The sequence below is a fragment of the Hemitrygon akajei genome, chromosome 15, assembly GCF_048418815.1.
Source record: "Hemitrygon akajei chromosome 15, sHemAka1.3, whole genome shotgun sequence".
Lineage (NCBI taxonomy): Eukaryota > Metazoa > Chordata > Chondrichthyes > Myliobatiformes > Dasyatidae > Hemitrygon > Hemitrygon akajei.
The window spans coordinates 47716893-47729696 of NC_133138.1; the positions used below are offsets into that span (position 1 = coordinate 47716893).

The 12804-nt window shown below is 40.2% G+C and overlaps 1 protein-coding gene across 1 annotated transcript in view; it reads right to left on the reverse strand.

Annotated features, from left to right (window-relative positions):
• The window catches only part of LOC140739325 (ras-GEF domain-containing family member 1C-like), a 210639-nt gene extending 204972 nt beyond the window's left edge, over positions 1-5667 (reverse strand). The window contains exon 1 of the mRNA XM_073067510.1: positions 5586-5667. The gene's annotated coding sequence lies outside the window, so the exon portion shown is untranslated. The remainder of the gene's footprint in view (positions 1-5585) is intronic.
• Positions 5668-12804: the final 7137 nt, after the last annotated feature.

A 12804-nucleotide genomic window follows, 5' to 3' on the forward strand; every position in this document is an offset into this window, starting at 1 on the left:
GCCTCTTTAAGAAGGGAGGACATAACAGCAGTGTTTAGAAAGGATGTTCTTGAGGTATCATCTAACAGGCCATTTGGATAGAACTTAGAAGTAAGAAGGGATGGCCACCTAGGTAGGGCTATATTATCGAACCGTCAATAGTCAGTGGAAACTGCAGAAGTAGATATATCAAGAAATAGCACGTGGTTGTGTGAATAGTAGGGCACTGCCAATAGGAGACATCAATTTTCTTGTTGTTGACTGGGCCACACAGAGGGTAAAGGGCCTGAATAAAGGTAAAATTTGTGTGGTGCATTCAAGACAGTTTCTTAATGCAAAATATAGTGGAACCTATTCAGGAAGGAGCAATTCTGCACCTCCTCTTAGGGGGTGAGGGCAAGTCATGTGAATTGCATATATCATCATGTTACCTTGTCATACGTACGCGCTTCGCTTAAAGTGAAGAACAAACTTAGACTTGCATTCTTGGCTCTCTTACTTTTCATTTGAATTAATTTAACATTCTAGAGTTACAAAGCATAACGTTTGTGTCACCTGACCACATTTCTATTAGTTATAAAATATTAAAGGAAAAAGATAAAACAGTTGCACAGGTTGAAGTTCTGAACTGGAGCAGGGCCAACTTTGAGGCCATTAGATACGATCTAGCTGAGGTCGACTGGATGACTCGATTTAGAAACAAAGGAACTTTTGGCACATGGGAGACATTCAAAAGGGTCAAATCAAGAGTCCAGGTACAGCACGTTCCTGTCAGGGTGAAGGATGGACTTATGAAGGTCAAGGAAACCTGGCTGTTGATAGATATTGAGGGTGAAGTCAGAAAAAAGAAGGAAGTGTGCATAGATTTTAGACAGCTGGGTACAATGAATCCTTTGATTCATTTGATAAAAAGCTTAAGAGCAGGATTAATTTCAAAGTTCAAAGTAAATTAATTATCAAAGTACATATATGTCACTATGTAGAAATCTGAGATTCATTTTCCTGTGGGCATACTCAATAAGTGGATAATAGAATAACAACCTTAATAAAATTAATGAAAGACCGCACCAACTTGGACGTTCTACTACTGTGCAAAGCACAACAGACTGTGCAAATACAAAAAGAAAGAAATAATAATAAATAAATAAAAAGCAATAAATATCGAGGGCATGAGGTGAAGAGTCCTTGGAAGCGAATCCACTGTCTGTGGGAACATTTCAATGATGGGAGCAAGTGAAGTTGAGTGAAGTTAACCCCTTTGGTCCAGGAGCCTGCTGGCTGAGGGGTAGTAACTGTTCCTGGATCTGGTGGTGTGAGTCACATGCCGGTGATACAAAACCTGATTCTTCTTCTTCCTTATTGCAGCAGCAAGAAGGGAGCATGAACTGGGTGGTGGGAGTCTCTGATGATGAACGCTGCTTTCCTATGACAACATTTCACGTAGATGTGCTCAGTGGTGGAGAGGGTTTTACTCGCGAGGGACTGGGCCATATTCACTACATTTTGTAGGATTTTCTGTTCAAGAGCTTGCATGCTTCCATAACAGGCTGTGATGCAGCCAATCAATATACTCTCCACTATATATCTACAGAAGTTTGTCAAAGTTTTAGATGTCACGCCGAATATTTGCGAACTCCTGGGGAAGTAGAGGTGCTGCTGTGCTTTCTTTGTCATTGCATTTAAATGCTGGCCCAGGGCAGGCCCTCAGAAATGACAACACCGAGGGATTTCAAGTTAATGACCCTCTCCATCTCTGATCCTCCGATGAAGTCTGGCTCACAGACCTCTGGTTTTCTCCTCCTGAAGTCAATAATCAGCTCCTTGGTCTTGCTGACATTGAGTAAGAGGTGGTTGCTGTGCCTCCACTCACACAGATTTTCAATCTCCCTCCTATATGCTGATCTGTCACCACCTTTGATTTGGTCTATGACAGTGGTGTTGTCAGCAAACTTGAACATGGTATTGGAGCTGTGCTTAGCCACACAGTCTTAAGTATAAAGCGTGATTAGTTTTGAGGGGGTGATGATATTGAATGCTGAGCTGTAGTCAATAAAGAGCATCCTGATGTATGCACCTTTGCTGTCTAGGTGTTCCAGGGCTGAGCGAAGAGCCAATGAGATGGCACCTGCTGTGGACCTGTTACTCTGGTAGGTAAATTGATGTGGATCTAAGTTGTTTCTCAGGCAGGTGTTGATATGCTTCATCGCCAAACCCTCAAAACTCTTCATCGCTGTGGATGTAAGTGCTACCAGATGATAATCATTGAGGCAGGTTCTTCTTAGGCACCAGGATAATTGAAGCCTGCTTGAAGCAGGTGGGTAGCTCAGACTGCCAAAGTGAGAGGGTGAAGATCTCAGTGAACACTCCAGCCAGCTGATCAGCACTGGGTTTTAGTACTTGGCCAGGTACCCCGTCTTGGCTGAATGCTTTTCATGGGTTCACCCTCCTGAAGGCTGCTTGCGAGTCGGCCTCAGAAACTGAAACCACAGTATTGTTGGGGGCTGTGGGAGTTCATGATGGCTCCTCCAAGTTTTGACGGTCACAGCGAGCATCAAAGGCATTGAGCTCATCTGGAAGCGAAGCCCCATTGTTCTGATGTCACTTGATATAACTTTATAAGAGATGGTAGTATTCAAGCCCTGCCACAGCTGTTGAGAATCCTTTGTTGATTCAAGTTTTGCTCAGAATTGCCACTTCGCTCGTGAGATGGCTTTTCAGAAATCGTTCCTGGACGTCTTCTAATTTGCTTGGTCACTAGACTTGAAGGTCTCTGATCTGGCCCTCAGCAAATTGCAGATCTCCTGGTTCATCCAGGGCTTCTGGTTGTGGAAGACTCTGAATCATTTTGTGGGACACGTTCGTCTGCAACTGTTTTAATAAAGTCTGTGACAACCATGGTGTATTCATTCAGATCCACAGGTAAGTGCTTGAACACAGACCAGTCCACTTCTCTGTCTCCTGTGACCAGTTCCTCATTGTCCTAAACTCTGAGCTTTGCTCCTTAGTCTTGAGCTGGACGCAGGCAGGAGAAGGACAGCCAAGTGACTTGATTTACTGAAATTCGTTCTGGGCATGGAGCGGTAGGCATCCTTTATCTAATATAACAGTGTGTTGGGACCTCTTATGCTACAGGTAATTGGACAGGGTTTTCTTCAAACAAATCTGGTGAAGGAAATCCGGAGGGCAAAAAGAGGTATTGAGATGGATTTGGTTGGCCACAATGGATCTTTATTACTTGGAACATAGGAGAATGAGAGTTGAACTCATAGAGGTTGATAAAATTATGAGGTGTGTGGATAATGTGGGCAATCATAATTTTCCCCAGGGTTGGGAGATCAAAGCCAGACTGCACAGATACCAGATAAGAGGTGAGATATTCAAAAGAGACCTGAGAAATGACTTCTTTACAGAGTGTAGTGCTATCTGGAATGAGATGCCAGCAGAAGACGTCAAGGTGGGTACAACTGCAACATTGAAGGGACATTTAGATAGGTACATTGAGGGGTGGGGCTTGGAGGTTATGGGTCAAACCTGGGCATCCGGGTCTAACAGAGGGGTTGCTGTGATCCACATGGATCAGCTCGGCCGAATGGCCTGTTTCCATGCTGTATTACTCTGTAGTTTTAAAAAAGTTCACAACCAAGTTCAGTCTAATAGTGAAGTTGATTATGCCTCAAAGACATTTTACTTGGTTAGTCCATGAAGCACTAACTTGTAGCTCTTTCTTTAAGGCATTCCATATCAATTTTTAGCAAATATATTGCTTATACATACTATGGGTTTAGCATCACTTCTAAGCAGTTTCCAGTAAAATTAAAACTGAGCCTTTTTTCCTGTATAACAGTGGAATAAGTAGTAGAGTTATTATCTCTGGGCTCCAGCAACTCACGTCGAAGCCTGGCTTCCAGTACTATCTGTGTGCAGTTTGCGCATTCTTCCTGAAGACACTTGTATTTCTATCAGGTTCTTGGTTTTCCCTCATATCTCAAAGACATGCTGGTTAGTAAGTAAGTAATTCACCAAAGTACGTCGCTGAATGGTAGAATCTAAGAAGAGGAGAGCTCATGAGAATATGGGGGAAATAAAGTGGCGTGACTGCAGGGTTAGTGTAACTTGGTGCTTGATGGTCAATTCAGACTTGGTGGGATGAAGAGCTGTATCACTCTGCGACTTTAGAATTGTGACAACAGGGTTTAGGAAAATCGCCAGTGAAGGAAGCTTTATGCTTAAGCTCGATGCACACCATTTCTATCAGTTATCCAACATTACTGATATGTTGCACAATAAATAGGTTTGTTTGAGATTGAGGGTTTGAAGGTGTGGTTGTGGTAATCTAGGAAAATGAAGGATGGGTTTTTGGAGAAGTTGAAATGAAATTAAAAAGGGACCTATATATATATATATATATAATTTAAAAAAAACAATTACACATTTTCAATAAAAACACAAAATGCTGGCAGAACTCAGCAGGCCAGACAGCATCTATGGGAGGAGGTAGTGACCTGCTGAGTTCTGCCAGCATTTTGTGTTTTTATTTATTCCCAGCATCTGCAGATTCACTCGTGTTGCCTACATATTTTCAGTTCAACAATGTCTCAATTCTCAGAATTATATGATATTGCTAAGGTGTTCCAGTCACACATATAGGAAGGCTCACCAATTTAAATAAAATATGTGTTTTTAAAAATTCTTGCTTTGGGCCAAATAATATGAACACACTCGCAGATCAAAGCTCATTAAAATACAATGGCAGAAAGAGACTTCTAAACATGCGTAGAAGCAATCAGTTGGCTTCTGTTACGTGGGAGAACTTCAGTCTTGACAAAGCAAACGTGAATCCGCTGATTATAACAGTTATAATCGGTTATAATGGTTATAACGCTGATTATAACATTAGTACATAGACCAGAACAGCACAGGAACAGGCCCCTCGGCCCACAATGTTGCGCTGAGCCAATTAATTGCTTGCTATAAAGAAGTACATTAATAAAATTTGTAAAAATATATATTTAATCGAATTAAGGATAACAAAGCTCAATAATCAGAATTAAATGAGTCAACGTTCTTGCGACCATAGCTCATGGTATTACATATTTATGTGAATTTTCATCAGTAGCTGAACAACTTCACAATTGCCATTAAAACCAGTTATAACAACAAGCACAAAAATAAGCCTGGTAAAGCATCTTGGAATATAGTCAGGTTGTGCACAACATGGCTCATGTGGACACCTGCTAACCAACCAGAGAGCAGCAAGGCACAAATGACTGACATGTCAGAAACCAGCAATACATATTGTATTTCTCACAAACATAAAGTTAATCATTTACACCAGGAAAACCTTTTGAAGCTTATTCTGAAACACTTTAGATCAAATGAGGGAATTCTAATTAAAACAATAAAATGCATGATACAGAATAGTGTCAAGTCTATTTCTTATTTATTAGGCAAATACATCCAGACAAGGCATTCTTCATAACTGTATAACAGAATTCATAATTCTGTTTGAACTCTTTAGATTTAAGGTAATTCTAAAATGCAAAGGAAAATACCTTTTCTTTGTAAGTGTACCCAGAATACCATGCTTAGCACATCAGGCAGCCTACCTTAAATGGTGGAGTGCAAGTCTTCATCTGAAGCATGGAGCTGAGCTTCTTATGAGGGGAAAAAAGCTATTCATGAACATGCAGCTTCCGTCTCCGAATGGAAACTGCTGTGCTGCAGGCTCTACTGCTCCACACAGAGGCCAAGATGCAATCTTGAAACTGCAATAAATTCTTCAGAATTACTGCTCACCAATCCTTCAGTCTATTCTAAATGAGCTACAAATCTTTATGTCACCAGGGTGCTTGTGTCAGTGACTATCAAGGTAATGCAGACTATTAGAATAATAACTAACTTTAAAGTTTTAATATATCTGGTTGTTCAAGTCTCTGTTGATAACATTATCAAAATGGTACTTAGGAGCCAAAGCAGGAGAATCTGATGTAGCATTTCACAAAATATATGTTCTTAGATCATATTTTTCATATTTAATTAATCTGAATCATAATTTTTGAAAAAATCATTTAAATCAATCACAATATAGTAATTATTTTATAATATTACATGAGTCTGTCTAGAATAGAATCACAGTACGGCTACTGCACAGGACGATGCATTTATACCATCAGTGAGAAATCATTTCAATCCCATGGCCCCCCTCTTCCCCCATAGCACAAGATATTTTCCCCATATGTTCCCATCTAATCTTCTTTCAAAAGCCAGACTCACAAAGTTTCCGCCAGGCAGTGAGTTTCAAATCATAAATAAGATTCTCTCATATTCCACTGGATTTTTTTGCCCCATCACTTTTAAATCTGTCTCCCATATTCCTTTAGCCATTTTATAAAGAAAGAGCCCCAATTAATCTTATCTAACCCAGTAATGCTTCTGTACACTTGTATCAAATTTCCTGTCAACCCCCTTTGCTCCAAGAAGAATAACTGAACTTTATCAGTTTGGTCTTAAGACTGAAATCTGTTGATCCCACAATCACTAAAGCAATTTTTTATCCGCACTATCTCGAGAACCTTCATATCTTCCCTAAAATAAGGCCTAACTAATATTTTATACAGTTTTACTGAAACCCATAAGTCAATTTTGTCCTTAAGTAAAAAAACTCACTCTTCATGATAATCATGTCTCTACAGAATTGTAACAAATGGCATCAAAAGGCCCTGAGACCTGATAAGAAACAACAATTACTACAAGAGAGAGAGAGGAAACTAATTTGGATGTTCATAGCAACATTTAATATTCTAGGAGCTTGCTCCACAAGTGTCCATAAGTCAAGTGTCTTAACCTAGGATAAGCTTGTAAAAGTTCAATGCAGCCTATTTATTACTCTGTGCTTCTAGTAAATGAAGCCCATGGCTACTCATTTCACCACACACTGAACTGTCTTTCCACTTTCAAAGATTTATGAACTGATATATCCAAGCCCCTCTGATCCTGCAAACCATCTGAAATGTTGCCATTGTTTCTCCACATTCCTTCTGCCAAAATGCAGTAAACTCTTATTTATCCAACATCCATACCTCCAGAATTCTCAGCAATGAGCAAAATCTCCAAGAGCATTAGGCAATTCTATATATTCTTTTCCAAAGCATAAATTTGAATTTGATGTGCTGGGTTCCAATGCAAGTTTATGTACAATTATACACTACGACAGTGCAGTTGTGGGCTGATTTGCAGCAATAGCTTCTTTGAAGATTTGGTACTTCCAGTGATGATGAACACAGTCATTAATTTATTCTTGCAGTATTTTATGTTATACAGTTTAGCCTTTAAATATAGAATTACAGCATAAAAGGTTCAGGAGATGATATATAGTTCAACAATTCAGCATAGAATACTAGTGTGATTTACACTAACACTTCCTTTTTTTTGTAATATTCTCAAGCAACAGGCACCCACCATTCCCCATGGATGGCAGCTGGCAGAGAGTATGCTGTTTATCACTTCACATTTCATTGTTTCATCTGTCAGAATCTGCTGGGCTATCTACGTCCTCTTCCAGTTGATAACCACCCTCTTTATCATGTACCCCACTCCATGTCTGCTGCCTTCCACAAGTTTTGTATTTTCACCTGCATATCTATACCCAAGTCATTAACACACATTGAGAAAAACACTGGTCCAATTACTGAGAACTAATGTCCTACTTCACAATGCCCTTCAGACCTTATCAGATTTTTAGCTATCAGTGACCTTTTATTTCATAGGCTTGTCGATAGGTTTTTGTCAAAAGCATTTTTGTCACAAAGATGACGCCTCCTGCACCCACTACATCAGCCTTCTTTGATACGTCATTCAGGTGAGTCTGTCTTCAGCTTCACATTTGTCTCAACAGTGCTTATCAACCTTTATCAAGTCAAGTCAAGTCGTCACTTTTTATTGTCATTTCGACCATAACTGCTGGTACAGTACACAGTAAAAATGAGACAATGTTTTTCAGGACCATGGCGGTACATGAAACAACACAATAACTATACTAGACTACAGACCTACCCAGGACCGCATAAAGTGCACAAAACAGTGCAGGCATTACAATAAATAATAAACAAGACAATAGGCACAGTAGAGGGCAGTAAGTTGGTGTCAGTTCAGACTCTGGGTATTGAGGAGTCTGATGGTCTGGGGGAAGAAACTGTTACATAGTCTGGTCATGAGAGCCCAAATGCTACGGTGTCTTTTCCCAGACGGCAGGAGGGAGAAGAGTTTGTATGAAGGGTACGTGGGGTCCTTCATAATGCTGTTTGCTTTGCTGATGCAGCATGTGGTGTAAACGTCTGTAATGGCAGGAAGAGAGACCCCGATGATCTTCTCAGCTGACCTCACTATCTGCTGAAGGGTCTTGCGATCCGAGATGGTGCAATTTCCGAATCAGGGTGCTCTCAATACAACCTCTGTAGAATGTGGTGAGGACGGGGGATGGGAGATGGACTTTCCTCAGCCTTCGCAGAAAGTAGAGACACTGCTGGGCTTTCTTTGCTATGGAGCTGGTGTTGAGGGACCAGGTGAGATTCTCCACCAGGTGAACACCAAGAAATTTGGTGCTCTTAACGATCTCTATGAAGGAGCCGTCAATGTTCAGCAGAGAGTGGTTGCTCTGTGCCCTCCTGAAGTCAACAACCATTTCTTTTGTTTTGTTCACATTCAGAGACAGGTTGTTGGCTCTGCACCAGTCCGTTAGCTGCTGCACCTCCTCTCTGTAAGCTAACTTGTTGTTCTTGCTGATGAAACCCACCACGGTCGTGTCATCAGCGAACTTGATGATGTGGTTCGAGCTGTGTGTTGCAGCACAGTCGTGGGTCATCAGAGTGAACAGCAGCGGACTGAGCACGCAACCCTGGGGAGCCCCCGTGCTCAGTGTGATGGTGTTGGAGATGCTGCTCCTGATCCAGATTGACTGAGATCTCCCAGTCAGAAAGTCTAGGATCCAGTTGCAGAGGGAGGTGTTCAGGCCCAGTAGGCTCAGCTTTCCAATCAGTTTCTGAGGGATGATTGTATTGAATGCTGAACTGAAGTCTATGAACAGCATTTGAACGTACGTGTCTTTATCAATCTAAAATTCTACTAGTGCCTATTGATATGCTTTCCGAAAGAGAATATGGATGTAGATTCAAATAGATTTTCTCTTAGTTTAACATATACCTGTTAAAAGTTGTCCTGTCCAAGACCGGAAGAAGCTGCAGAAGATCGTGAACATAGCCCAGCACATCACACAAACCAATCTTCCATCCTTGGACTCACTTTACACCACACGCTGTTGGAGCAGTGCTGCCAGGATAATCAAGGACAAGACCCACCCAGCCAACACACTTTTTGTCCCTCTTCCCTCCGGGAGAAGGTTCAGGAGCTTGAAGATTCATACAGCCAGATCTGGGAACAGCTTCTTTCCAACTGTGATAAGACTGCTGAATGGATCCTGACCCGGATCTGGGCCGTACTTTCCAAACATCCGGACCTGACTTGCACTACCTTACTTTCCCTTTTCTATTTTCTAATTATGATTTATAATTTCAATTTTTATTATATTTACTTCGATTTGTACTTCAGGCAGCGCAAAGCGCAGTATCAAATATCGCTGTGATGATTGTACGCTCTAGTATCAATTGTTTGGTGACAATAAAGTAAAGTAAGTAAACCTTAAAGGCAGTTGTCAAAAAGAAACCAAAATACATTAACTTATTTATACCAACTTGAGTAAGCTCTTGAAGATAAACTGTTCACTGGGGCAGACACCTTTTTTACAAAAAGATCATCGACCAAGAAAACCAGACCCAGAAGTGAATTGTACAGAACCCAGAAACAAAGCAATGAGCCAAGATTTGCAGTTGCAATAACGTTGTAACTTTCCAGGGTTTGCTTATATATACACAGCTACAGTATGTATCAGTTCCTGCCAATGAGATTCTGTACACCCGCACAGTACAGTTTTTCAGCATTTGTGGGTGTAGTCCGTGATTTTAATACTTAAACACCAAAGAAAATGGTAATGCTTATCGACTGAATTCTGATTTTGTGCGCTTTCCTGAGATGGTGAAAACCCAAAAATAATTCAAGAAAATTCCAGTGAGCTCTATGATAATTAAGGAAAACCCCAGGCAATTTCATATTGTCCATTAATTGTCATCCTGGTAACTAACAATTTAAATTAGAGTCATAAAGCAATAGAGCATAGAAATAGGCCATTCGGCCCAAAGGGTCCATGCCAGTCACAGCATCATCCCTGCTAGTCTCAGCTGCCCACATTTAGCCCATAACATTCTATGTCTTGCCCTTCCACATAGCTATCCAAATGGCTCTGAAATGTGGCAGTACATTCCAGATATTCACTACCCTCTGTATAAAGATTCTACCTCTCAGGTCTCATTTAAATCTCTCTCCTCTTATCTTGTATCTGTGTCCTCTGTTTTGGCTGCCCAGCCCTGGGAAAAAAAGTCTATGATTGTCCATCTTATCCATACTCCTCATGACTTTATAAAATTTGATAAGGTTACCCCTTATTCTGTTGCACTCTGGGAAATAAAGTTCCAGCATGGCCAAGCTCTCCCTATAACTCAAACTATCCTCGTAGATCTACTCTATACCTTCTCCAGCTTGACAATATGCCTTTCCCATAACAGGACGACCAAAGCTATACACGACATACCAAGTGCAGCTTCACAAATGACTATATAACAGCAAAATGATGCCCTTACTCCTAGGTTCAATGCCTGACTGGTGAAGGTCAGCTTGCTAACACCTCTTTCACCACTCTGTACTTGCACAGCCACTTTCAGCAAACCGTGCGTTTGTATTCCCCGACCTACAATGCAGATCCCAACACTGACCCCATTAGTCAGAGAATCAACCTTTACCCAGCATCATCTGCTTCCTATCATTGAGCCATTTCTGAAAACACCTCACTAGCTCCCCCTGAATCCCATCTGATCTAATCTTCCAGATCAGCCTGCTATGTAGGATTTTATCAAAAGCTTTATTAAAGACCATATAGACAATATCTACTTCCCAACTTTCATCTGTTCCTTTTTGGGTTCTCTCTTTAAAGACTCCAAAAGATTCATTAGACATGACTTCCCACACACAAAACCATGCTGACCATTCCTGATCAGGGCTTCACTATTCAAATGATCTTTCCCTCAGAATTCCCTCTAGTAACTTTCTTACCACTGAGGTCAGGCACACTGGTCTGTAGTTCCCCAACCTTTCCTTGTTACCCTTCTCGAACAATGGAACAACAATAGCTACCTTCTAGTCCTCTGGAATGGCTAACAGTGAAACTAATATATCTACAAGTTTTTCTCTTGTCTTGCATATGGCCCAGAAGAGTACTGATCAGACCCTGAGAATTTGCCTACCTTAACATACTTCAAGGCTGCCATACCTCCTTCCTCATAATATGCATTGGAATCAAATGCAGGATTCCATGAATTTCATGAATTAAATAGCAAGAAAATTCCAGGATAGTAGTTAAAATCAAATCCTAATAAACCTTGTGGAACTCTGCTCCAAATCTATCTTATGAACTTAATCATCCCAAATTCTAACTTAAAAGCAGAAATTATTCACCCACTTCTGAAGTAATTAAAAATGATGTAACAGCTTCTGACTGGAAAATCTAAACTCCCTGAGCAATCTAATGCTACTGTCAGCTGAGATTTAACTGTGCTTGTACTTTGGCAATATTTCCAGTCCGCTCACAGCATGACATGCTCCAACAAATAGCTTCATTTCTTTTACACACTAAAACACCAAGAATACTAATATGCTTCTCTTTTCATTCATTTTCCTCTAAAATTCATCCTATTTAATATAAAGTGCCTTTGTCTAAATTATCTTTTATTTGGTGTTTGGTTATTTCTGGCAGTTTCACCAACAATGCAGCTTTATGATATATTCCTTAAGGAAACAAGCCAATATTCTATAGATAGCCAAATAAATTAGGTAACTCAGTACACATCAATATTGCCACCATAGCTATTCTTCTGATTTGATGGAATCTGCAACTTTGTGCATTAATTAGCAGTAGGCAATTGCTATTAGCTACTGTGGCTGGGTGTCACGGCTATTGATTCTGACAGGCCATCCCAGACGATCATTTCACTTCACTGACATAAGGTAAAAAAAAGATCATGGTGACTTCTAAGAACAGTGCAGTGTAAATGTTATTTTAAAAATTATTTCAGATATGGTATTTCTTGAGCATATCCAAATCGGCCAATAATTTTTAAATAAATGAACATTATTGAAGATATTTTGGATCTATTTAGCTTTTAATCAATACAATAAATATTTCTGGTGGGTCACTGTCAACAACTGAAAAATGCGAAGTGACAATATTTCGGGCAAGATTCATTTGATAAAATGCACAAGCAAGACCAAGAGCCTTCAGTAAACTAGGTCTGTCCAGGCCAATGTTCAATTTAATTTTGTCAAAGTAAATTAATGCTTCTTTACTATTAATACCCACAGTTGCACTTATGCTCCAAGATACTATTTTTGATAAAGCAGCCTCCTAAAGTACCCCAAAGCTAGCTTTTATGAAAAAAGTAGGTACTTCTAAATATGAATTGGCAGCAATACTGAATTGTTGGAAATAATTCATGCAGAATCATGTCACCTCAGGAGATAAAACAGAGGGAGGGATCTAACTTTGCCACATGTGGATTTTCTGAAAAAGCCATCAGAAAGTGGTCTAGAATTTAGGTAGTTTTAGTATAGAGGATTCATGATGGACTTTGGAAAAAAGCTTCAGATGGGGAAGAAAAATGTCAG